General features: G+C 35.8%; 1 protein-coding gene across 1 annotated transcript in view; it reads left to right on the forward strand.

The window, feature by feature from the left end:
* Positions 1-23735, forward strand: part of LOC106668319 (KH domain-containing protein akap-1) — a 115373-nt gene that overhangs the window by 28368 nt on the left and 63270 nt on the right. The window contains exon 2 of the mRNA XM_014396962.2: positions 4817-4885. The gene's annotated coding sequence lies outside the window, so the exon portion shown is untranslated. The remainder of the gene's footprint in view (positions 1-4816; positions 4886-23735) is intronic.

Here is a 23735-nt window from a genome sequence, read left to right on the forward strand (position 1 = left end):
TGTTTTTGAAAAAAACCCATTTGTAATGCGGGGCCGCTGGATTCGAACCCGGGACCTTTACCTTACAGTGATGAGCGCCGTGTCAACGCCTAAACCGTTGCGGCCACCGAAGCCCCCCAACATGGTATTAACATGTGAGGAAACAGTTTACCAGTTCTGTGAAGACTCAGGGCAACTCTTAATTGACCTTTGTGGAACAGGTTCTATTCTAATAACTGCAAGTTCATACAACTCTTTGATCAACGCTCACATCTTTATTCCGGACATAATCGCTGATTCTAATTTCTATTCGTAATATGCCAAGGGATGTCTATATAATAAAATATCGCAACTTGGTTGCTCCTTCGGAAACGAACGATTCGGCCACAAGCGTTTTACGACCCGATCGATGTCGTTATCAAAGTTGATAACTTTGGCAGAACTTGACGGCTACGAAAGAGAAACCCGTATTAAAACCAATGAAAGCGACTTGGTTCGATTTGCAAAAATTTTCACCTCGTGAAAGCAATCAATTGCGCAAGTGCAAAATCCCTCAGGTAGTTGGCGGAATTCTCGAGTTGTAGGTCGTTGTAGCTTGACACTTGCCAAACATCGCACTCAAAATAAATTATATAACCGGGATCATACTAGCCAATCCTAGCCGGTCTTTAACCCTTTTTCTTTTATATTTTCAATTGTTGTCAGTAGATAATCGGACGTTGCTAATGTCTTAAGCTGCAGATGAAAGAGAACTATCACAATATGACTTCGTGTGATTTTCAGCGATCAAAGTAAATAAGGAAAATATAAAATATCAATAATAAATGTCAATAGCAAACACAATCTTTGGTCAGAAAAGTAATGGCGTAGATGAAATTAGAACTGTAATATTTGTTTTTTCCAATAGCATACATATACAACATAAATTATTCAGATATCGTTAGATGCAGTCGGGTGTGATGTAGGTTTCAGAAAAACATTTTCTTTATCGTGCCAACGTTTCGATCTTTTATTGAGATCATCTTCAGGGCTCAAAGTGTTTGTCTTCTGTGTAATTGTGCCATCCTTGCGTGTCGTGTTGAGAGTGCCCTCACTCAGTGGGGCACGCAAGGAGGGCACAATTACACGGAAGACAAATACTTTGAGCCCTGAAGATGATCTCAATAAAAGATCGAAACGTTGGCACGATAAAGAAAAGTTTTTCTGAAACCTACATCACACCAGACCGCTCTCACGATTTCTGAATAATCCTAGATTAAAAGTTGAGGGCAAGTTATTTTGATTGACCAAAGATCTCGGTCCGTCCCGACCGCATCTCACGATATCTGAATAACTATCGATAAACGGTCACTAATCTCTACGCATTTATACAACATAAATTTGACGTTGATATATTTGAATGTTGATTCCTTCGTTGGGACTTGATCCGGAAATAAATCACTTAGCCGCTTCAAGATTCCTTTGCGTAGTCCCGTTAAGTCCAGATGCGAGTTTTGTAGGACATGTGGGTGAAGTTGTTCCAGTGCTAAATGCTAAATTATGTTCCAGAGACAGGAGAAAGTTCGGAAGGATAGACGATATTTATAATTGCGAGGGAAAATTTACAAGAGAACAAAAGCGCAGGCCTGATGACCTCGAGATGATATTTCTTGATTTTGAAATTCTAGTCGAATAATTCCTAGGTTGAAAATAAAACAATACTGATTATTTCCGGTGAACGTTTACACCGAGTTGTTCACAAAGGGTTAAACTACTTTATTCAACTTTCGTCAGTCTTGTTTGAGTAATGTGCTTCTTTAGCAGAGGTGTGCTAAGTGTTTTTGAGCACTAATAAATTAATTCTATGAATTGAGAGACGGAATAGACAATCGCTTTAAATGGATGCACATGCAATCTGTTTTTACCACAACATTTTACCACATGAATCAATCATGAATCCTGTGAAACCCTTTTCCATCATCTCGCTTATGATTAATTCGTCTCGAGCCGGCAATTCAAAGATTATTTTGATCTGAGACTTGAACTTCAGTTAAGACCGTCTCGGAAAAAATTCAAGCGCAGAAAAAAAAACTTTCCCTGTGGGAGGCGTGGTGAAAGGTCTGGCTGAGCGGTAATTTTGGAATAATTACGGATTTAGCCAACACCGTAAATACTCCGACGCGGAAATGACTGACCTCATATAATATATGCCACTGGTGTCTATTTCGGACCTCCACGGCGGTGTTCAAGAATAAAAAAAAAATATTTACGCATTCTGCTGAACTGAAAGTACAACCGTTTTCCCACTAAATCGCCTCGTTTTATCTTCTTTTTTTCAAGTCGATATTTGTGTATCCTCGCTGGACAATATTTCAAAATTTTTAGTTCAATAATCTACATTTATACAGTAAACGATTCGCTGTTTTTTAATTAACCTATTAGTCTGAAAGTTCGTGACATCGGTCTGTCTGCATGCCTATTCTCGATTTAAAGACAAGAATCCGTCGTATCTCTAAAATGACTAGCCTCCAAAGAATTTACTACTATTAATAAAAACTATCCAACATAGATCCGCCTATAAAGATCGTGTGGGACCCCCAGCGCCCGTCTCTAAACCAGCAGAGGAAATAGATTTGTAAGAATTTGGAAAATGTTACTGAACTCTCTCTCTCTGGTTAGTTTTGCGGAGTAAATTGTGCGTTAATCAGCAACAACCTCGTCAAAATTACATTTTCCCTAATTATTTTGATTTTTTTAAATTGAATTTATACCTTTTCTTGATCAAATTGAATCTTTTTTTAACCCAGATCAAACAAAATGAACTATCCCAAACTAGACCAAATAAAAAATGAACCACCCTCAAGCGAGATCAAACAAAATGAACTATCCCCAAACCAGATCATCAAACGAAATGAACTATACCCAAACCAAATTATTTTTATTATATATTTTTACATACCAAAGTCTTATATCCCCAAACCCAATTCAACCTCTTTTATAAATCAACTTGAGCTTTTTGTTTTAATATAATTCAGCTTTTCATATTTCTAATAAATTTTCTGTTCGAATAAAAAATAGTTAAACAAAAATATTCTTAATGTATAATATCTGCAGCCACGAGTCAAAACTGGATATGTCAAAATTTGGCCAAATGAGATGTCAATTATTGCAACACGTTTTTAGGCCTGTCAGACTGTGTATACTTAAGTCGAGAAGGAAACCATTTTCTTTTAAGCGCAATGTGCCTTTTTAGTCTTCCTGAAAAGTGACGTCAAAATTCTATAATTTGTTTCGTTGGTAAAAAGTGAATTAGTGCAGTTGTCTCACCTGTAAAATAAAATGTTTTCTACACAATTTGTCTTATACGGTTTTACCCACCGCAAATCAAAACACAAAAAATGCTATTTGTGGGATGATAAAACCCTAAATAAGTGATAAGAGCTGAATAATTGTCGGTTCATAATGGAATAAATACGAGAAAATGAAGAAATAATTATACAAATTAAAAAAAAAAAAATACGTGGACAACCACATTGAATTTAATAAAATATGAGCACGATAAACTTTACGCATACAAAAATTAAATGTATACTTTACAGTAGCAATCCTGAAAAGTTTTGGTTTTTACTTAGCCAGTTTTGCCCCGAGGGCCTTTATAATATACTTGGTTAAAGTCAAAATACAACTTTTTAACAAATTGAAATTACAGTAGACTTGTTATCCGCGGGGGATACATACCAAGCCTCGCCGCGGATAATAGGAAATACCTTGAATTTCTGTATCGCGTGTACCTATCGTTAATGCTTTGTATGAACTTATGCGCACATATTTCAGTCCCTCTTCCCTATTAAGAAAAATACAATGTATGGTAACACACATAAAGTTTATTCCACGCAGGAAAACAATATATACATACATACTTCAACAGGTATGCACTTATGCACGACATTGAACCAAATGAAAAAAAATTATTAGGGGCTAAAAAAAAGATAAATTCCACAGTTAGAAGTGAGGTGATGAATCAGCGAAGTTTGCTCTTTCAGCTTTCTCAAAGAACATTGTTATATGAGGCTGCATTGTCTGGGTTTTCAGCTGCTTGAAATTTGGTTCGAGAGGGTCCATTGCTAGAGGTTAATGCTCGTGTTATGTTGATGCTGCGTTCCACTATTGGAACATAATCTATGAATTTGTCTTTCAACTTTTCAGCTAATAGAAAGATTTTTCCAAATTTTTCTTTTGTTCATTATATTTTTTTTCGCAATAGGCACAGGTCATATCTACCCTCGGCCGTCGGTGTTACATGTTGACAAAAAAAAGCCCATTTGTGAGTGATGAGCCCCGTGTCAACGCATCAACCGTTGCGGCCACCACGCCTCTATTTTATCTTCTTCTTCTTCATCCTTTTTTTGCCGATATGATGAGTTCTTCCAGTTCTTCATTAGTGAGTTCTCAGACGCGGATTAGTTCGCGGATAACGAGAGTCTACTGTAAATATAAAAAACCTCTCATACATAAAAAAATGCTCAGGTTGATCCGGGAAAATTTCAAATTTTGTTTGGAAAAAGTTCGATTTACATAGTTCGAAAAAGGTTTGATTTTATCAAATAAAAGCACAATTTGATTAGCAAAATGAAAAAATGTTCAATACCATTTGGAAAAAATTACGCTTGGAAAGTAGCTTTGAAAAAAGCATATTTTACGTGTATTGAAGTAAAAAGATATCTCATTGCGATAAAAATTTAATAGGTCGTGACATTTTTGCTTTTGAACTTCGTTATGTTCATAAATTTTTTCCCTTAATTTACATTCATTTGATTTATGACAAACGTGAGAATAAATAAATTTATTATTTTTGCAGGTGGTGTTTCTGAGTAGGTGTGACAACCATTGCTCCACTCGCCAAAGCTTCCACCATTTTCACTCCAAGGTAAGAAAGCTTTTAACAAACTTAGTGTTTATGTTTAAAAAAAAAAAAAACGAGCACACTTTAACAAATTAAATTATATTATGTAAAAATTTAAGAAAGATGAATACTTCTTGTCGTATAATACACTGTAAAAATCTACGACTTTACAATGGCACTGTCCACTCCAACTTTCGTTAATTTTAGGACTGAGTCGGTCTTCATGGAAAGTTGAGATCGCCAGTAAAAAACATAAAATTTATCTGTTGTTCAAGATTGTTTTGTCCTGATGATGACTTTTAAAATAGGTCGAAAGCTTGTCAGTAACAACTGAATTTTCATTCAAGTCTATACGCTGATACAGTATCCATGATTGTGTTTATGTTAGACTCGGTTTCTCTTCTATCATTTCCACCGTTATGATTTACCACGTTTATGAAACGTTTTTAATTTCTTTTCTCCCGCATTTCTATAAATGTAATCCGACTTTTTTACCGGTTGTGCGTCCACGATGCGACGTTGCCAAATACGAACCGGATATAAAATGGAGCCGATTTTTTTTTTAAGTTCAATTGCCGTTATATTAAGCAAATTATTGGCATTTTATCAGAGCATTAAAGAAACAATAAATAAAATAAAATTAATTGTTTACATGATCGAAAGTAAAAAAGCACAAATCTTTTCTATTATGTACCGACTCGCCCAATGCTATCCAGAAGAGCCTCCGTGGACCATCTAACAGATAAGTTTTAAAAGGCAGTGAAAAGGGATCGACACAGTTGGGAAGGAGGTCGTGTTGGTTCCCGGCACATAGGGGTGGGTTAGCCCGAAATGAACACTCAGACGACGCTTCCCAACCTGTACATACCCCAGCACATTAGCACATTTATAACTATTACTTTCAAATACAGTAAAAGGAGAATGGAACTGCTGGGGTGGTAAAAATAGAACTACCCCTGCCAACCTGCGGCAGGTTAGGAAAGAAACGGGTCGAAAAGGGAAAAGGTCATACTGACTAGACTGCGCATAGATCATACAATATTGACAAATGTGTAAGACACACTGGCCCTTTTTGGCCAGAATGCGACCGCGTAGTGCTTGTAATGTAATGATAAAATATTGGTTTGCTTTTCAGTTATAGAAGGCTTGACATATTTTGACATTCATCTTGGGCCAGGTCTGATCGCTTTTCGGTTATCTCAGAGTGATAGAGATTTTTTAAAAATTTATTTTGTTGTGTTTATGTTAATTTATTAGAAAGAATATACATAAAGTTCAGTGGTTATCCCCGACCCTAGAAATGTCGACTATCTGGGGGAGATGTGACCAGACTATGTAGTGATAATATGTATTGTATGTTATCTATTCTTTAGTTGACAACCTGAGGTACAAATCAAAGGCTAGCATTTTAGAAAATCGACTTAGTTTTCATATAAAAGGAGAGACAATGACATATGAAAAGCTCAAATGGCTGCAGATTGAAAGACTTGAAAAAGAAGTAAAAAACACGCATGTGTATTTCGGCTCCTAAACTTCCCACATTGTTGTTACTTAATTGTTGATTTAGAATGGTAAGTTGTTACAGCATGTTCTACTTCAACAGGAAGGGGGAAACCTTTTGAACGAACTCGATTGGCACGTCGACAAACAATCAAGTACGTTAAGTAACAGCACTGGTACAGCCTGAAAGTATATAGTACGAAAGATGTATACAAATGATTCCGCTTAAGTCTGAACTATTGAAACGAATAATTTATTTAAATGTATTTTTCGGATTGAAATAATTCCAATAATAGCACACCGTTGAAAATTTGTTCTATTGTTTAATTTTTACTTCACAACAAGGATGTACGAAGTAAGTATTAAAAAAGGACATGATTGGAATTTGAATGCTAGTCATTATTGTATGAAATTCCTTTAATAGTCGGGGTCTCAACACCATATTTTTCCATAAAAGATTATATCTTTTTAAAACCAAGGTTTTTACTGTATTATTTAAATTGAATTATAATGAATTATGTCTTCAAGGAGTTTCGGAAGTGATAGTAAAGTCTTTTGAAGGATATATCACACATGATTTTTGTAACACGTTTGGATTTTTATATTTGATTCAGACCCAATGAAAGTAAAATTATTATCTGACAAAAATATCTTTAGGGTTTAATGATTTTTCGTGCGTGCCGTTTCGAGGTAAGGTAATGAAAGTAGTTCAGAAATTATGGAACTCGTATCCGTGATATATCAACAATTTGTCAAAATTCCCACATATAAATGAAATATTAACCACTGATTTTTTCAGTTTTTTCCCACCAAATTTCTTGACAGTTTTTCACATAAAAGCCTGAAATTGTTTTTATCGTTAAAATTCAAAATTAAATTGTAATGTATTGATTATGTTAAAAAAAAAAGGATAACAGTTGGGAAACATGCTTCCGATTAAAAAGAAATCATTGTCTCCAACCCTTAATTTTTTATGACATTAAATGATCAATTAACAATCTGCGGTTGTTCACTTCCCTTCAGGCCAGAACCGAGGTTTGTCAATTATTATATTTTGGCCATTATGTAACGATGTTGTGACACAGGATTTGTACTTAGAATCAAAAAGAAAACAGTTTCACAATTCATTAACACTGGTGTCACGTTCTTAATTATCAGTTTTTGCATAATTAATTAATTATTGAATCTAATAATTATGACTAATAGTGTATTATGGATCAATTTGTAAATATTTTCGTGAAAAAAAAACTGAATAAGTTTATAACAACTACTAGCTAATCAGAAAAGTTTGTATTTTCACTCCCTTATAATGGTAAATTTTAGAACATAATTTATGAAGGTTGGTTTTCAAGTTTGTTGTTCATTAAATTCATTAACTCATCATTTCTTTTTGCCTTTTCACAGTTTGTAAATTCATAACTCAGCATTTCCTTTTGTATATGACAAAAAATGATAATTGTATTAATTACAAATCAGTATTTTCTTGTTGGAACACCTTGTATGTTTGAAAATTAAGAATCTGCACCGGCATAGGGTCACTTATTGGGTCCGTCTTCACTCGCAAGTTTAACCCGCGACTAAACCCCCAAAAAAGTGACGTATGCCGGTAAACCACGAGTTCACCAACTCGTCAACCATGGTTCGTCAACTTGAATTGAGATTAATATTTATTTGTATACAGCCTTTGTGTTAAATGCTTAAAATTATTTCCTTCAAAAATACAATATTTACAAGCAATCTGTATAAAATAGACAGCTATTCATACTAGTGAAAAGACCAAAGCAAAGAGATTTTTTTTTATCACTTCACCAATATTTGTAGTTGTACATGAGGCGTTGTCGGTTTTTTTAAAGGGAAAACTGTAGTATCGCTGCCCCGCCAATCCTCTCAGACAGCGAGGGTAGGCAGGCTCCCTTCAGAAACGACCCGTACCAGTTTGGAAATCGTAGAAAGTTTAAGCGTTAATTATCGCCAAATTAGAAACTCTTATGGCTTTTGATTATTCTTTGGTCGATATTGTTTATTGATTGAAGAAAACATACCTTTGCTAAACCAATTCTCCTTTGAAGGCTGAGCTTTCACAATGGGGGAAAAATGTCAGGAGGCGTTGTAAATCAAGGAGTTTTCAAGAGGCGAGTTTCTCTTCAGACAAGAGTCGAAGGAAATTAATGGGAACGAGGTATCGGAACACGGCTTAAGCACGCCGCTAAAGAGCAAGGCCGGCACGACGGTCGGACAAAACGCTTGAACAAAATGAACTTTAGATGAAAGCCCCCGGATCGTTGGGACGTTCCGGCTCGTTGCGTCGGATCTCGTTTGTTTTCAGCATTTTCAATTTAATCTGGGCTGATTAGAATTGACGATTTGTAAGGTTTCACAGAACGCCTTCGCACGGGCATTTAAACGATTTCTAAATCGTTCTCAAACAATGAAGAAAGCTAATTTGCTTCGGTTATGCTACAAATTTCCTTTTTTTTCCTGACTCGGTTTCTGCAGGGGCGATCCTTCACGGATTACGATTTTGCATCAGATTGAATGGGATGTTTAAACTTAAAGAACAATGACGGACGGACGGCGAGAGAGAGAGAGAGAGAGAGTGAGAGAGAGAGAGAGAGAGAGAGAGAGAGGGAGAGAGAGAGAGAGAGAGAGAGAGAGAGAGTTGGCATAATTCTGTCAATAAGTAATGGTTCCGGTATGGGAGTCCGGAGAAGTGGTCCAAGCCTTTCACATCCCAGCCTCCCCCAATTACGAGAGGCTCCTACATTTTCTGTTCGATGCGATCTGCCGTTCTCATATCTCCTTTATTGCCCGTTTTTATTCTCTGGTTTTTGGCTAATGCCGATGGTTTTTGACCAACAGCCGGAAAACTTTCACGCATCGAGTATTTTTCGTTAGAAATCTTCTGAAAATACCTAACTCCCTTTTATCACAGACAATAGAGCGAAAATTCCTTGACGTTAAAAATGTAAATAATTCTCCATACCATAAATAATAGTTAAATTTTTAATCAAAACAAACCTTTTGTCTTAATTTAGAGAAGAATGAGAACTACTGCAATCTAATTTTGTGTTTACAGCAATAAAAGTAAGGTTCAAAATATTAAAACGTTTGTTCGGAGTCTGAAAGACTTAAATATGTACCACACTGGCTCTTTTTTAAAATAAACTGTTATAAAATATTAATGAATGACGACCAGTGTTTTAACTATTGCATTAACTCCCCTGAGGAAGGATTACAATAAATCCGAAACGTGTGGATAAAAACTGGTGGTTTTTTTGAGATGAACCCACCTTCAAGAAGGAAAAATCATAAGTTAAACTGTTGAGGTCGAAATACAAGAAAACATCGGAATTATTATTATTATAAAATTATTAATTTTTATAAAAATTTTAAAAACTATTTACTTAATCAGGATTCGATTAAGTAAAAACGAAGTATATCTTCACTAAATCTCTCCGTGGCTATTTCATTTGTCGCCGAGAATCGAATCCTGATTACACGACATTCGAAAAATGGCAAAAAGGAGGGAAAATTCAATAGCTCAAGTGGTAGAGTAGCGGTGATTTAGCCGAAGGTCGTGGGTTCGAATCCCGCTTGTGACACTAGCTTTTTTACTTCATCCAATACCTTACATTAATTAATTAATTAATTGAGAGAAGTACGAAATATATTTCTAATATTGTTTTTTTGTTTAAAAAAGCTATCTTTCGCAGATTCCTCTTAAAGCGCTTAATATACACCCTCTATACTCATAGAAACGTTCCTTCTCACCAATTCGGCTTCCGTCATCATTCCACGATCCAACAAGTTTTCAGAGTTGTCGATAACTATCTCTTTTCTAGAGTATTGCTTGGGTGCGTTCCTAGATGTAGCACATGGTTTTGATAGGGTCTGGCACCCGGGCATACTTTATAAACTTACCTGAAAATCCTATCTAACCGGCCGCTGCTTCAGAGTGAGGTGCGGTAACGAGATCTCGGAAGTCGGATAAAAACCGGGGTCTGCCAAGGGAGCATTTTTCCATATCTGAAATAATAGTTAAATTTTTCATATTTAATCAAAGCAAAACCGATAAACGGCAAGGAATTAAATTAACGGACAAGATTTTACTTCGTTCATTTATTTTATTGTCAGCATTATTTGTTCACTCTTTACCGTCGTAAAAATTTTCATTACGTTTTGTATATTTATTGTGCGTTTGCATTATTTGGCAAGTCATAGATGTCGTCGTCATTAAAAAATTGTACCGAGGTGCTCCAAATAAAGACGATGAAACCACGGCGTTTAAAATTTTAAACATTGCGTTGTTAATTGTGTGAAAGGTGTTGGTGACTTTTCGCTTACAATGAACGGGAAGAAAAAAAATCTTTGCAATAAGGGGTCCTGGAGGACATGGGATTTCACCTTTCACCGCTGTTCAGAAATTCGTGACAGCCTTTATTGATGGCCGGCCAATAAGCGTGATGTAATTGATACTGCGGATACCTCAAAATTCGATGTTGAGAAACAAGATTTTCGAGGCGCTAGTTTGAACTATAATATTTTTATTTATGTGGTGATTAGTGACTTGATTTTCATTCAAAGACAAACACTTTGAGCCCTGAAGATGATATCAATAAAGATCGATAAAGAAAATGTTTTTCTGAAACCTACATCACACCAGACCGCATCTCACGATTTCTAAATAATTATTTTTATTTATTTATTGTACCGCAATTTTGACGTCTACCCAAAGCTTACCCATGTTTCTTCCAACATCCAAGATCCCTAGAGTTTATCGAAGACTGGTGCGAAAGGTGGATGACAATGAGGAAAAATGAACTTAGTGTACATTCCCATGGAAAAAACAGTCGGTTCCATTCAAGTCAAATAGGGCAAAGAACCGTACCTAGTATCTATTCCTAGAAAGAGGCAACAACTCAACAGTAGACTTGACGAATACTTCTAGGACCAAAATGTATCTTTACAGACAACATTAAACTAACCTTATACAAGACTTTACTGCGACCGCTTTGGACATGGAACTGTGGAGTTTGCCAAGCTATCCAAAACCCAGCGCATCCAATCCTTTCAATCAAACGTCATTAGAAAAATCGTCAAAGCTCCTTACTTCGCCAGTAACCTGTCAATCCACAACGGCCTTTTGTCGACGAACTGATCCGAACTCGATTCCAAACGTTTCACACCAATTGTCCTATTGTCTGTCTACACAATTCCTATCTCGAGAACCCACCTAGTCGCCTTAATTAGACGTTGGTCTCGAGACTTCCTTGCCCCTTGATCCCTCACACTGTGTGGCAACATCGACTTCTTTATCATGGCGTTTTTTCCGGGTTCAGCGCTTCCGAAAAAAATGTTCTGTGGTCATATTTCTACTCGATATTCTTCCATCACACTTTACTATTATACTAACCTTATTGAGGGTCGTTGGGATACTCAATATTGTGCGACTATCCTTCTTACACTACACATTTACGTCAATAAAATCATTCTTTACACACACTAGGTACACAAACTATCAGTATTATATATTACAACAACTATACAATACATAATAAAGCAACTCTGTTTCCTCCAAAAATCTGAACAGGGGACCCAGAGACTCGCTGTCGTGCTCAAGCACGATTCTAATATCGGGTGGCATCCCTACACGTTCTCTGTATAAAACCATCCTTTTCTCTATATGCACGAGATTCCTTAATCGGCTGAGGATGACTTCTACGTGTCAGATCCATCGAGGGGGCCTTCTATCGACAGTGCTCTTGATAGGACAGCACGGGAGAGCTCTACCGTCCAGCCCACCGGCGCTGCCACCTTCTCTCACCGAGCGTGAAAAAGTGAAATAAATTTGATTGTGAAAAATCGATGGACATTTCAAGCTGAAGCTAATCAAACCAAGGGAAACCTCAACTTATATTAAAATTTTTTAAAAAATTCGTATTTTTGGGGCTTTTTAAAATTCTGTTTATTTAGATTATAAAGATTCAGATCCAACAAAAAGAGAAGCAAAAATTCGTTATATTTAGGTATATTAGGAAAATGTCCCGGGACGCGTTCGTGTTAATAGTTTGGTACTCATATGGGGCACTAATACCATGTTGAGATGGTCGAGTATGTGACGATTTTGACTTATATGATATTGCTTCACTTCTAATTCATGCTTTCAATTTTCAAATACAGTCATTTTATCAGTTGCCAAAGACGATTTTTATTGAAAGGTTACGTATTAAGCCAATGACTGTCGTTCCTTGACAGGTATGTGCACTTATGAAATGTCGAACCCTTACGTTCCAAACGTTGTTCAAGACGGATTAATCGAGGTTTTTTGCGAGTCCAAAAGCGTTTTTGAAAACGCCGGACGAATTTTAAAAAGGTCCGATTCTGTGAAACCCCAGCCCAGGAGCGATCGGCCGCGACTACAAATTGGTGGAAAACGATATCAATTACTGCCCGATTTACGCTTTCGCCGACCGCAAAGCATTTCTCCATTTTTTTATTGTATTTTATTTTTTGGTTGTTGGTTTAAAGAAAACACAACATCATTAAAAAGCGTTAATGTTAAATAAAAAATATTTGAACGCTGTTATGAAATCTAATCAAGGGAGGAAATACAATTGTTGTTGAAGGTTGGAAATAAACCTTGCTCAAGTCCTTTTGTCGTAATTGTATCGTTCAACAAACAAACAAAAATTACAAACACATTAATATTTTGAAACTCGTATTTTAAAGAATTTGACCGAAAAGTTTGAATTTCATAATTTCTTAAATAACCGGTACCTACAATAACGTTAGTTACTTTTTGTCGATAGCAAGGATTTTCAGTTAATAAAAACAATATCAAATGTAAACACCCGAGTAGTGTTTTAACGTTTAAACGTCCCTGTGAACAAATAAACAAAAGGTATTTACATTGTTAAATTATTCTAGTCGTTTTGCTAGTTAATAGCGAAGTGTCGGAAGGTGTTTGTTGATTATTAATTGCTTGTCGCCCCTGGTTCGTTTAGCCCGGGTTAAATATGTTTATTGGCCAATTCATCGAATTTTCTTAATTGGTCGGAGTAATAAAACGGATTAATTTAAAATACACATTGTTGGGAAGTCCAGTGCGTATACAAATGTAATTATCACTGAAAGAGGTTTCACGTCATGATGTCGATGTTCTTTTATTACGGAAAATTCCATGTTGCAGTAAACTATATTGCAGTATATTCCATGTTGCAGTATATATTGTTCAACATCCCTTAACACACATCATTATATAAATTGATCATGGTTTGCTTGAAATTAAATATTGATTGTCGATTTTTTATTCTTAAATAAGCTTTCAAGACAGAATTATTATCATTTCGATTGCCTTAGGTTTTTTGTTTTTCCTCTATAAGATTTGGTTTGAATTAATGTAAGATCAAATCCGCACACGTATATACATACATAACATGCACACATGTTCAGAGTTGAGTTCACTTCTTGCAGTTCACCGGCAGTTCCAGCTTTTGTAATTTACAATAAATTACCGGCAGGCCTCGAGAATTACCTACGTCGGGTGATTACTTCAGTCAAACCTCGGTCTTGTCGGTCCAGTCTTCGATCCAAACTCATTCGCACTGTTATTGATTCTTAAATACGTTCTTTCATATTTACTACCATTCACTCAATGGGTAGTGTAGTATTCAATATGACCTCATAGTCCCTCTTACACTACCCATTTACGCTAATAAATACATTCACTCTCAACAAATGCTGGAGACAACTAAATACAACAAATCATCCCAGTTTCTTCCAAGAATCGAAACAAGGGCTCCTTATGAGTGGTGAGTATTTGTACCTTCAGCAATTAAACAGTCTATAAAGTTCAGTTGCCTAAAGATTTCCTGGAAGATATTCGTTTCTTTTATGAAGTATTATAATCTTTTTCTAGCTATTTCGAGGCAGTTGCATGCCATATGTTCTGAATTTTCTGTCTATTCTAGATATAACCGACATAGTTAGTTAATTTTTTTAGTGTTTGTTTAACTGGAGCATGTCCTAGTAAATATGCCAGTTTTTAATTCCTTCCTCCTTCCCCCCGTTGGGTCGTTTTTTGTTAGTAGTCTCATTGCCTGCCTCTTGCCTGGTCTTCGCTCCAATTCGCTGTCCCTCATTGCCTGGGTGGTGGAGTATTCAATATGACGCCATCGGCCCTCTTACACTACCCATTTACGCTAATAAATACATTCACTCTCCACAAATGCTGGAGGCAAAACTAAATACAATAAATCGTCCCAGTTTCTTCGAAGAATCAAAACAGGGGCTCCTTATGGTGAGTATTTGTACCTTCAGCAATTAATCAGTCTATATTGCCTAAGGATTTCCTGGAAGATATTCCTTTCTTTTATGAAGTATTATAGTCTTTTCCTAGCTATTTCGAGGCAGTTGCATGTCATATGTTCTGCATTTTCTCTCTATTCTAGATACATTGTTAGTTAATTTTTTTAGAGTTTGTTTAACTGGAGTATGTTAGTTTTCATGTAACGGTTCATTTTCATAATGGTGAGCTTTTGTCGAATTTACATATCTAAAGTTATGTTTGTACAACTGTTGGGCCTTGGAGGATGTTTGATTAAACGAAAGAAAGCCCATGAAGTGTTTACTTTACCTTTTACCTGGTTAAAAACACAAACAACTAACTCAATCAAAAATAAACTGATAAAATAGACGATAAATTCTCCGAAAGACAAATTCGTCACATTTATCCTTCTTAAAATTTATCGTATTATGAGGTTATAACAATGTTTATGTATTTCGGTTTAAATTGCCTTCGCGGTATTTAACAAGATTTAATGCCATTTTTCCGTATCAAATGGATTCAATTGTGTAAAACCATTTTTCTTAATAGAGGTTCGCTACCACACAGATCATATCAAATCTCGATGTGCCGGTATATTTGAAAACAAAAAAAGTTTGCACGTATGTTGCTTTGAATTCAGGGCTGTTGGATTCGAACCTGGGACCTTTACTGTATAGCGATGAGCGCCGTGCCAACGCCTTAACCGTCGCGGCGACCGACGCACTATACTCTTAAAACACGAATATTTAAACTGTTATAATTTATAATCTGCACTTCCGCACCATCTAGCAAAAATATCCCTCATAGAAAACGCAAATTGCGGCTGTGACGGAGAAACATATGCCGACCCGGAACATGTCATATTAACATGCCCCAGCAGAAACAAAGGTAGAGAGGAATTATATGAGAATTTAAGCAAGCACGGAGTAGCGTTCCCAACAAATATAGCAACTATATTGAGCGACACTAAAAATATTCCAGTATTTGACATTTTAATGACCTTTATAAAAAAAGAATGACATCAAAATATAAAAGACAACAACATGTAGTGAAAGAAACATAGTAAATTCTATAGACTGCGGCGACGCCGAAGGAAAAAGCTTGGCCGATGCATTGATGCAAAGCCAAGGGAAAAAAATTAATAATTGAAAATTAATATTATGTGTTATTCCAAGAGATTACCGATTATCTTAAATATAATTTTTAATAATTAATTTAATATGGTGATTTTCAGCCATATTTACGGTCCAACACCTTGGATCTATATAGAGAGCGTGTAGGGTTGCCTCTCGATACGAGAATTGTGCTTGAGCACGGCAGCACCGAGTCCCCTCTTCCGATTGGAGGAAACAGGTTTTATTGTGTATAGTGTTGATAATTTTGTTTTCATAGCGGGTGTAAAGAGTTAATGCATTTATTGGTGTGTGAGAGCTGATGGCGGAATATTGAGAATTCCACTATCAATTGAATAATGAGTCGTAAATTGGAAATAATTTTTGTAGTTAAGAATCCAGTGGGAATGGGTTTGAATCTAGGAACTGGATGTAAATTACAAAAGTTGGAATTGGCGGTGAACTGCTAGAAGTGGTAGGCTCAACTCTTCACTTGTGAACATACGTGCATACATGTGCATATTTGAGCATATAAATCCAAACCACCGATTTTTACCCCGTATTGAAGCGTACGCAGAATTTTGGCAATCTTTGTGATTGTTTTATATTTCGGATGATCTATTTGTATAAAAATGGCAACTTTTTGTGTGAGAGTAACCAAGTGTCAAGTCAAGTACCTTTATAATAACCTTTATCACAAACTAGCTACTATCCCTGGAGAGGTAAATTAGCATCTACATTAAATTTTGGGTTTTTTAAAGTTATTTTTTGCATGCTAGGTTCTCTAGGTCACACAGAGAATGTTTTCTTGTTTGAACATGAACTTTTATCGTTTTGTTATTGTGGATCTTTTTGGAATGTGATAAAACTGTAACTCGGCATTGGTCTGTTTTTCGAAGAAGAATTTCTCGGCTTTCACAGGTAAATAAGCTGGTCGGAAAGGCACCAAGAAAAACAAGGAGAAGAAAGCGTGCCTGTCCTTGGAATATTTTCCATTTCGCCTTGTTTACCGGGGAAGCTCCTGCCGGCACGTCCCGGAGACCAATTGGCCGATTTTCTTGGCGAATCTGCGGCCTATTGACACGCACCGGCCACCGACGTACTAACACGAACTTATCTGCCGTGACTACGACCTTCTAGATGTCACAACTGAATATATATTCGTGCTATCCGTACGAAAAATTATTAAATAAACTAGAAAAAACCTGATGTCTATGGGGTGATGAACATCAGCTTGGTCGTTTTCGATAGTTTTGATCTGTGTATCCTGGCTGTTTTGGTATGAACAAGAACATTATCACCTGGCCGAATTGCTGATTGATGCTACTCCAAGTCATATCATGGAATGTGCATTCTCTAGGCATTTGAACACTTTTCATTACGTTGTGAGTCTATTGATGAGGCCTGCAGAGAGAAGGATCTGTTGTTTGGTCGGCGTCTTATATTTTTTTTTTTTTTTTTTTTTTTTTTTTTATTTGTTTTTCACCACTACACTCTTCGTCGCACCAAGTCAAACAGAAAGTAATTTCTTAATACTTTACAGTTTTGTAAATATGAGAGTTGAGTAATTTTGCGTTTTTTTTTTTTTTTTTTTTTTTGGTATCTTACTGGCTCATATTGATTTTTCACGATTTTCAGTGGTAATTGCTACATTCTCCACTTAGGATAGAGAATTACCGAAAAGACAAAAACAACGAGGATGGGCAAATCAGGAAACAGCGAACGATTTGTCTAAATATCACTTTGCAAATTTTTTTGGGTGTTGTTACGAGCTTCCCAGAGTGGCGGTACTATATTCGGACTAAGCGACATGGGAAATCTTCTGAGGTCTCTACTTCTTTTTGGCAGATTCAGCAATTGTTTGAATGAGCTTTGCCTAGCCTAATCTGTCAAGTTTGGCTTGTAAGGCGAGTTTTTGCATTTCACTTCCATCCAAATTTGGTTTGTCTGTGAATTACCAAACCCGCTTGACAGACCAAAATGATCTGAAAAGACCAGCTTACACTTACTTTTTTTTTGCTCAGTTCATTTATGTCAACGATTGTTTAAAAAATCATTGATTTTAGGGGATTTTGCGTGTGTAAATATCAATAAATAGTTCATACCTTTCTCTGGTTTGAAGCAATTGGGTTGCACACATTCAAAATTGTTCGTGCCCTGTAGATCAAACTAAAAGGTGCAAATCTATTGTGTAAGTAAGATAAGTTCATAGAACAAGCTGGATTCACCACAATCAACAGAAGGCTTTGAAAAGTGATTGAGGTGGGTTTTTCTATTAAAAATGTTTTGATGCTGTAAATAATTAAAACTTAGTTGAAAGAATCAACATTGAATAATAATAATGTGGGAAGTTGGGGGCGACAAACAGCTGAGGTCATCGCCGCCCCTCTAGGTGTTGTTACTTCTTTTTCTGGCCTTTCACGATGGCTCAAGTGGAAGAGTAGCGGCGTATCTAGCAGAAGGTCGTGGGTTCGAATCCCGCTCGTGACACTGACTTTTTTATCTCAACTAAAAACCTTAATTAATTGAAATATATTAATTGGTCAAGTGGATCACGAAACTAGTAAACATTTTCTTAAATGTAGATTTTCAATGCGCTAGCTTTTTTGTCGTCTTAAGTTGATTTTTAAAATTTCGTACATTCAGATTAAAGAAAGAGTAGTTTTCACCCTCTCAGTATAAAGTATATTGTTTTTAAATATATTTTCTTAAACGGCCTGATGAAAAATCTCATCTCGGCAAGACTACACCACTAATGGGATTTAGCAAGGTGTATCACGCTGCTGTAACAAACAAACATTTTCCATTAGTCCGCAACGGCGTGGAAAAATGTGCACATGACAGGCGCCAGTGGCATATATGTGGAAAATAAATAAAGCTTTAGTAATAAATTTCCCTTGTAGTTTTGTGATAACGTATTTTACAAGTAAAATAGTGATAACTTAGCTTTACACGTTATTTATTGTGTGCTGTTAATCTTCCAACCTAATGACTTAACTGTGATGAGCTCGCAATTCGAAGAGACACTAAGCCGCGTAATCGAAGAACAATCGACAATTTAACATTCGTGTATAGCACATCGACTATCGGACACGAACACGAAATTGATCATTTTCTAAAAGAAAATGAGAAAAATCCAGCCACGGGAATGGCATATTTCAAAATCGGTCGAGATGCTCACTCAACTAATAAGTGTTCAGTTCATTGCATAAAACAGAAACTAGTTGGTTTCTATTATCGGTTTCGTTTTGCATTCTGCCTTCCGAGGACTAATTTTCACTTTTCTCGTTTTATAATCCATCGGTAATTACAAGTTTTGAAAGTAAAATTTATACTGAATTTAAATCAATAAAAACCAAAGGAATTTTATTGAGCTTTATTTCCATTTTTATCATTGAGCATTCTGATACAAAACATTTTTTTTTCGTGTTCCACTTTCGCTAAGTAAATAATTAATTCTCGTTAGCGCAAATAGAAGGAAGAAAATTTTTAAATAAAAACTAAATGGCGTTGTCCATCTAATTATAATCCAGGAGTAACATTGGTTATCGACACTGATTGTTTAATTGGGTCTGTTTATTCTCGCTGATTTGCGTTTCAGAATCATGCAGTTTTCAGTGAGTGAGCAATTTCTTGATACGTTAAAAGCAAAATTCAAAATACATATACAGAAAAAACATAAACATAACGGCAAAATATTTTAAATAACGATATTTTTTTTGACAACTATGCTAAGAAAATTCAATAAAAGTATCAAGAGCCCCTTGGCAGATCTGTCTCGTTTAAGGTCATCCTCACCGGATTATGGATAGGCTATACGAGGTTGACAGCGATAAAGCCCACGTATGTGCCCAGCATGTAGAAAAATGTTGCTCGATGTGACCCACCTAATTGAAGGATGCAACTCCTCTTGGCTCTATAGCAGTAACGTATAGTAATGCCTCCCGATATGAAAATCGTGCTGAAGCATGAGGTGCAAAGTCAACAGGGTTGTTTTATTGTGTATAGTTTTGCGTTTTGAGCGTGAATGTATAAAGAGGGCAGATGGCGGAATGTTGAGTACCCCACTGACCCTCAATTAGATCAGTTATACATAATAGGTGTAAAAAGTGATGGTGGTATATACCGTATCCAACACTAGTGAATAGTATGGAAATGGGAAAGTGTGTATTTCAGAATGAGTGAGACCTGTTGGCAGCACCAGCCCAACCTCAATGATGAACAAGACCGAGGTCTCATATCAGAATGCCAAAAAGTGGACGATTCTCAAGGCCTGCTGGTAATTTATTAGGAAAGCTGGAATTGGCCTTCGATATGTAATAGTATCAACTCTCATATGTACATACATGTGAGGATCTGAGCTTATATAAATCCAAATCCAATATCCAAATTAAGTAGTAGTTTGATAAAGAAAGTGGGAAAAACGTAATGAACCTAAATGTTTTTTAATTAGTAGATCTAGTATAAATGTATTGATACTTGGCCTGGATAAATTTAATGGGAGTCTGCCAAAATAAACATACACAAGCACAGACAGTAAAATTCTTTTTCTTATAATTAATAATGAAATATATTAAATACTTCCAAATAGAAACATTATTACATAATCTATTAGGTGAAAATACACATATTACGAGCTTTAATGTGTTGATCCTGTGTTGTTAGAATTCGTGACGTCCTGGCCCGCTGAAGGCCTACCAGTCACTTTTTGGTAGCTTCATCCGGATGGTGAAAGTAGAATCTCTTTATGTTTGCCGAATTCGCTCCCCTGGGGGTAGTCATGCAAGTGTTTCATTTGCTTATGAAATATGCTCGGGATTTGCACTTTTGATAGGCGTAAATTAACCAGTTGGAAAGCTGTATTTCTAAAGCTGGTTTATTTCATCAACCGTGTGTTTTATATGGGAACGCATAACTGTGCGGTCGTAGTCTACAATTATTCACATTCAAGCACTGTAAAAAAGAATTTTATTTTGCACAAGGTCAGCCGACTTACTGAAACGGATCATAACGCGTTTTAGTCCTTCAGTCAGAAGCCTTTGCGGTTTCTACCAATCTAGGAAGTCACGTAGGTGCTTTATTAAATACCGGTTTCTTCTGAGAAAAACCAATGATTTTTTTTTTCTTTTATAAATATTAATTTCCTCGTAATTATTAATTATTCTTATAATACCTATACTTATACATAATGAATAACAAAAGAATTAGTCGTCATTTGCAACATATTTCCCTTTATATTTCTTTTTGAAAATCCAGTGTGTTCTCATGTGTTGACTTTTTCACCACTTTTAAATTATTTTTAACGAACTTTTGTTTGTTTGTTTCTTTATTCAAGACAAGAATAGAGAAAGTGTTTGATTTAAATATTTTTACACCGTTAAATAACAAATTTACCATTACCATAATAGTTCACTCTTCAAAAGGTCAGGTCAGGCTTAATACGTTCAATGAATTTAAATTGAAACGGATTTGTTGTAAAGGATTTGTTTGAATGTATTAAGAAGACTTAGCTGTATTTTTTGATTTTAGATTTATATAAGCTCAAATCCTTACATGTATGTACATACATATACCATATACAAAGTGGTACCTACAGTATCACTTCTCGCAATCCACCGGCAATTTCAGCTAAGGTAATTTACAATATATTACCAGTACGTCTCGAGAATCGCCCACCTCGGGTGGTAGCAGTCCGGGGTGCTGTCAACAGCTGGGTCAATTCACCACTCAACGCATGCAGTTCGTATATCCAACGTCATTCATTCTTAAATACATTCTTTCCTATTTCACCAATCATTCACTCTGTTAGGGTGGTAGAGTACTTGGTATTCCTCACACATATCACCCTCCTTACATATTAGCTAATTGGTAGTCAATGGGGTACTCAGTCTTACACTACCCATTCACGCTAATAAATACATTCAATCGTATGTAATTAAAAAGCCCTGTTTCCTTTAAGAATTGGGCTCCAGGGGTTGTCTTCAGCTAGGTCAATTCAGCACCCAACGCGTGCAGCTCCTAGTTCAAAAGCCATTCACACTCACTCATTCTTAAATACATTCTCTCTTATTTACATACACTCTATTAGAGTGATGGACGACTCTAAATTCTTTCATTACCTTCCATGGGGGTACTGATATTCCCGACCCTGCCGTCTCACAGTATACATGACTCTAATAAACATTCACTCACAACACATGCAGGTTTCACTTGCAAAACCCTGTTTCCTCAAAGAATCGGAAAAGGGGACCGAGATAGCTACCCAAATTCTCAGATGGTGTGACTTGTCTACCAGTTCTACACGGAGTCAAGGGATGAAGCCTCAATCTGGTGAAACACGGCATTTCTAATGTAGACATTTTTACTTTTGTACTGTTAACTAACACGTGAGGAAAAATTTTGGGCGAAGTTTTAGTTATTAATCATGGAACTGTAGATATCCAATTTACTATTGAAGTAGCATACTATGAAATATGATAAATTATAATTATCGTAAACTAATCTTCACTTGAAAATTAATTATATTTCCAGTTCATCGTTACCAATAACTATTTAACCTACAAGTCAATTGCAACATTTCGTCATAATTATTATTATGGACTTCGTCCGACTAACAAGTTTGGTAGCAAATTTCGCAATAATATTTCTATAAACTACAGTCCAACTTACAGGTCAATTACCATACTTCGCCAATCATTGCCGCAAACTACTTTTGCAGTGTAAACAGTTCAAATTTATTACAGCAACAAAATAAAAGTTGAGGTTGCCACATGATTTAATACGTTACGTGCTTGCCGGTTTGTTTTGAAGGGGAAATAATAAAAATACGTGATTTTCCCAGTACGCGAAATAAAAAGTTGAGAAGGTATTTTTGCAATATTTAAAAATGCAGCCTGTTGTTTCGTTTGAAGTTATCTTTTATCTATTGTAGACTATTTCTGTTTTCCCCTCTTAATTTAATTTCAAGTATAATGAATTTTCTTACGTACTATTAATTAATTAATTACTAAAATTCCAAAACCCATCTTTTTTAGAAGGTATGATGACTATTAAGGAAAAGACACCTTATTAAGGGCATGACATTAGAGTAATATCGTTTCTTGAGGAAAGTTTGCCTTGATCGCCGTTTTTGATACGATTGTGTTGATGATGATTCCGTGCTTGAATCGAACCCCTCACGTAGGAGATTATAACAATTTTGGCGCAGTCTCTGCTCTATTTGTCACACTTTCAATGACCTTCCGATCAGGCCACGTTCCATTGCAGGTCTAATTGGCTAATCGACTTCTAATTTGCTGTTTTTAATAACAGGGGACGCCGTCAAATATTAAGTAAGATTGCTAATACAAGAGCCCTGACATTTACTGGTATTAAGGAGAGATTGAGGAAACTACCTTTTAAAACAGTCCTAGATCCAAGACAAGACTCTCCCCGTTTGACGTTTCAGATTGTGAAACTATAACAATCATTGCCTGAAAATCTAATTTATCTGGTTTATTGAAAATTTCTAAAAATTTATATTCGGGAAAGATTTCCGTTCTTGTCTACTTGCGAAGGTGTTTTGAAGAAGTTGAGTAAGACTAGTTATTAGTTAATAATAAATGAACTAACGTGACAAATGTGATTTCGTTAAAATTTTCTGTGTTTAAATTTAATACCCTTAATTACAGAAAAATTACATAAGGCACATTTAATCGTAAGTAAATATTTAATAAAAAGTTCAAAGGATGTTAGGTGTACCGTTTGACGAAAGTAACAGATCATGGGAATTGTTTTTCATGCATTGCAGCACATTCCAATCCTTTCACTTGGATTGGCAAACAACTATTAAATCAAAATTTACTTAAGGGGCCAGTCTCAAAACTTTCTACAATTGTGTTAACCCCTAGGTGTTTTTGTTGTTCAACATAGGTTTGCGTTTGATTTTAGAAATTTA

This window comes from Cimex lectularius, unplaced genomic scaffold, assembly GCF_000648675.2.
Source record: "Cimex lectularius strain Harlan isolate CLEC.00 unplaced genomic scaffold, Clec_2.1 scaffold11, whole genome shotgun sequence".
NCBI classification, from domain to species: Eukaryota; Metazoa; Arthropoda; class Insecta; order Hemiptera; family Cimicidae; genus Cimex; species Cimex lectularius.